Below are 5254 nucleotides of genomic sequence, written 5' to 3' on the forward strand. Positions count from 1 at the left end.
AGGGTATAAAATATATATTTATAGACTGGTAACATAGTTGTTATAATAATAATAAAACCAATAAATAATTTTCAATTGTTGTGTGTATTCTATTTTTCAAAATATACATCTATATATATATATATATATATATATAATATAAATTTAATTTAATTTAAAAACCCTTCAGCATCATTAATAATGTTGTAATTATTCTTTATATTACTTTCATTAATATTTTTATATTACTGCACATATAAAATATATAAAATTTATACATATATAAAATATTTGCACTGTATTCTACAATATAATAAAAATCTTTCAAACACTTTTTTACAATCTCAATAAATAAATAAATAAATAAACATATATCTACTACCCAGTTCTTTTCCTCTTACCGCCAATTTTACCCATCTCTTCCTTCAATTTTTTTATACAATCCAAATGGTGCTGTATATGAAACCTGTATAAATTTTTACTCATCTCTACAGGATCGATAAAATTATCATCCATGAATTGCAATTTATGCTTCGTAAACAAATGCATTTTTTGAAAAGGCTCCAAAGCTGCAATTGCTAAAGCTGCTAAACTATCTGCAGCCTTTTTGTTTTTGGCTTTTAACATCTTTTGACGATTAGTAAGAACTTCTTCAGGTTTACTTTTTAGAAGAATATCATTTGATAGGGATATGTAGGGATCGTTTGGACCAGGTTGTTGGTGGTTGAAGTATGATGTAAGGGAATCTAAATTGAAATCACTCGTGCTGCTGATTTTTACCAGGACGTCTGGTACTTTGGCATCTTCTTGCTTAACTGGAAAAACAATTTTCTCTTCAGCAATTTCATTTAACAAAACATCACTTTGTAACTCCTTCTGATCATCATTACAATGTATTGAAGTCTCAGACAGTCTTGGAATACTCTTGGTCTTCTACATAACCGTCCATAAGTTTTCAATTTAAAACTTTCACCTTTGGTAGAACTTTTTAGACGAATCGGTTTAACCAATTTGATCAATTGGTACAAAGCTTGTGCAGTTGTCCGATCTTCATAGTTAACAATGTGTACACCAACTTTTCTCAAGTCCAACATTTCTTTAACAGAATACATTGCTGAAGGTATTATTGTTATAATGTTTTTATTCATATAACGTCTGAAATAAATAAAATCATCTTGTTTATATATATATATATATATATATATATATATATATATATATATTAGGATGGTCCATATATGTATTTGTTCCAAAAGTTGAAAATTGGTAAATGCAGTTGTGTAGAGAATTTCATAAGCTTCTTATATGTATAAAACAAATTTATGTGTTGTAACAATTTTTTGCGCAATTCAAACAAATGTGAGAAAATGTATAACCATTTTCATTTATGATTGCAATTTTATTAAAGTTTGACGACTTTTTTCGTCATGTTTTTGTTCTAAAAGTTGAAAATCGTTAAATGCAGTTATTTAGAGAATTTTATAAACGTTTCATTCATATAAAATACAATCAACGTGTTTTAATAAGTTTTTGCACATTTTAAACAGATGCCACAAAATGTTTAAAGCATTTTTGCTGAGTTATACGAATTCAAAGTTTGATGATTTTTTTCGTAATATTTTCATTCCAAAAGTTGAAAATCGTTATATGTAGTTATGTAGAGAATTTTATAAGCTTTTTATCTATATAATATAAAATTTATGTGTTTTGACAAACTTTTGCACAATTTAAACAAATGTTAAAAAACGCACAAACATTTCGTTAGCAGTGTTACACAATTTTAAAGTTTGACGATTTTTTCGTCACGATTTTGTTCCAAAAGTTGAAAATCGTTAAATGCAGTTCTGTAGAGAATTTCATAAGCTTTTTATACATGTAAAATAAAATGTATGTGCTTAAAAAGTTTTTGCACAATTTAAATAAAGGTCGAAAAATATGCTCGCATATCAATTCTTATCGATTAAGCGCTACCACCATTCTGGAATTATAGAATAAATTTATACACAAAAATATTTAATTAGTAATTGTAATATTTACTTTTATGTGTTCAATTTTTTTTTCGGACAATTTCTCTCGTGGACCTCCTAAAATGAATATTTTTGTTCCTGATAAACTTCTCTCGTATATTTCGTCCTTGTTACTGAAGAAATCAATTTTATATATTAGTTCGAGTATATTAACAAATTTGTAGAATGTTGTTCTGCGACCAATCACATGACGTATGTTATTAGTTAATATTGTTCGTTCGTTTTTTTTCGTTTCCTTTCGCCCCTTTCGCGTAGGTTATAAATAGGAGTGCGCGAAGGAATTCTTGGCAGTCGTCGGCCGCGTCCGGCGCCAGCGTCACCTATGGCGGCGCTGAAAGCCCCCGGGCACCAGACCGGCAGCTCCTGTGGAGCTGGAGTGGTCAGGAGCCCCGGGGCATCCGCCGGAGACTCCCGGCCACGGAGATTCCGTGCCACGGAGACTCCGAGCCACGGAGATTCCGTGCCACGGAGACTCCGAGCCACGGAGACTCGGTGCCACGGGGATTCCAGGCCACGGAGACTCCGAGCCACGGAGACTCCGTTGCCTCGGAGACTTCGTGCCACGGAGACTCGGGTCTCGAAGACTTCGTTGCCTCGGAGACTCCCGGGTCATGGAGACTCCGCGCCACGGAGACTCCGAGGCACGGAGACTTCGAGCCTCGGAGACACCGTGCCATGGAGACTCCGGACACGGGGACTCCGTGCCATGGAGACCCTGGGCCACGAAGACGGGATTGCGACGAAGTCGATTCAAATTGTATTTTTATAGTGTCCTAATTACATTTCACTCTCCGCGTGCGGAGTCTCCGGGGCCCGGGGTCTCCATGGCACGGAGTCCCCGTGTCCGGAGTCTCCATGGCACGGTGTCTCCGAGGCTCGAAGTCTCCGTGCCTCGGAGTCTCCGTGGCGCGGAGTCTCCATGACCCGGGAGTCTCCGAGGCACGAAGTCTCCGAGGCACGGACTCTCCGAGGCACGGGGACTCCGAAGCACGGTGTCCCCGTGGCTCGGAGTCTCCTTGGCACGGTGTCCCCGTGGCTCGTAGTCTCCGTTGCCGGGAGTCTCCGGCGGATGCCCCGGGGCTCCCGACCACTCCAGCTCCGATGGGAGCTGCCGGTCTGGTGCCCCGGGGGCTTTCAGCGCCGCCCTAGGTGACGCTGGCGCCGGCCGCGGCCGACGACTGCGACGATTTCCTTCGCGCACTCCTATTTATAACCTATGCGAAAGGGGCGAAAGGAAACGAAAGGAAACGAAAACAAACGAAATTAATTAGCCAATTTTCGAGCGTTGTGATTGGTCGCAGAACAGCATTCTACAAATTTGTTAATATACTCGCGAATTAATGTATGAAATTTATTCCCTCAGTAACAAGGACGAAATGAACGATAGAAGTTTATCAGGAGCAAAAATATTTATTTTAGGAGGTCCCCGAGAGAAATTTTCCGAAAAAGATATTGAACACATAAAAGTAAATATCATAGTCACTGAATAAATACTTTTGTGTATTATTTTTATCCAATTCCAGAATTATATCAACAATGGTGGTTCAGCTTAATCGATAAGAATTGATTTGCGAGCACATTTTTCGACATTTATTTAAATGTGCAAAAAACTTGTTCAAGCACATACATTTTATTTTACATGTATGAAAAGCTTATACAATCTCTACATAACTGCATTTAACGATTTTCAACTTTTGGAACAAAAACATGACGAAAAAAGTCGTCAAACTTTGAATTCGTATAACTCAAATGCTTTATACATTTTGTGACATCTGTTTAAAATGTGGAAAAACTTGTTACAGCACATAAATTTTGCTTTACATCATTAAAAAGCTTATGAAACTATCTACATAACTGCATATAACGATTTTCAACTTTTGGAACAAAAACATGAGGAAAGATTTGTTAAATTAATTTAGAAGAATTTGAGCCCTTGGGAGAAAAGAAATTCGAAAATGTCCATGCTAAGGACCACCCTAATAAATATAATATATATATATATATATATATATATATATATATATATATATAGTGTGTGTGTGTGTGTGTGTGTATTATTCATATTTCTATTACCTGTAACAATCATCGATGTTCACACAAAATGCTTTATTAACAAACTCTTAAAACAGCATCTCTAGAAGTTGTAAAATATGAATCAGCATTTTGGATTCTCAAAAAAGCATTTCTGGAACACCCAGTGTATACAGAGTATCCTCGACAGGCTATTTCAAATAGCAAATCTTCCATTCCAAAAGTATCCATACTAATAACTATTTCATGTTTGAATAATTCCTAAAATCAAAATTTTAATTACTTTGTTAGAAACATTTCAGTTTATATTTTCAATATATTTGGATATTTATTTCATCTTTGACTATTTCTTATATAATATATAGGAATAAATACTTATTACATAAAATTGTAATATTGAAAAGAATGTCTGGATAAAATGAATAATTCAATATTTAGGCATTTCTTAATTAATTTATCATATTAAATCAATCAGTCAGTCAATTATTCGTTTTTTTTTTACAGTTGAGACTAAAATAGTTTAAATAATTTGTTACTAACATTAGTATTAAATCACGAAGATATTTTTTATTATGTAACAAATAGCATTTCGAGGTACTTTTTTATACAATTTTAAACTACCTAAATTGTTACAAGTAATCAAATATAAATAAATTAAAGTGTCTAGAACAAAATTTTCTAGTTGTTTGATAAAATGTACACAGACACAATTTCGCGTTCCAGCTAAAAATTATACAAAACTTTAGTATCCAAGTATACGTACTAGTTTCTACTAAATTCTAGTAAATTTATCTAGTTTTCACTAATATAAACAATTATAAGTGTCCGGAACAAAATTTCCAAGTTATTTGACAAAATGTAATGTAATAAGAATCAAGTCTACAATTCCAATTCATTTCTAAATTTTAATAATTTTAATATAGTACCTGATAATACTTTTCAATCTTATCAGCAGCATTTTGCACATTAAAATCAACAGGAACATCAATAATAGAACTATCACAAATTAGAGTATCTATTTGTTCTTTCTCCCCCAAATCTTTGATGTATGAATTGTTTAAAATATTGGACGTTATGCACAATTTTCCAGTGTATAGATAGTCTTGATCATTACTACAAAATAAATAAATAAATAAATAAAATAAATATATATATATATATATATATAAATATATATATAAATTTATTATTATTATCACTTACATGTAAAACGATAC

The sequence above is a fragment of the Ctenocephalides felis genome, unplaced genomic scaffold (genome assembly GCF_003426905.1).
Source record: "Ctenocephalides felis isolate EL2017-DRISC unplaced genomic scaffold, ASM342690v1 CF-g0.4_SCAFFOLD_01604, whole genome shotgun sequence".
NCBI classification, from domain to species: domain Eukaryota; kingdom Metazoa; phylum Arthropoda; class Insecta; order Siphonaptera; family Pulicidae; genus Ctenocephalides; species Ctenocephalides felis.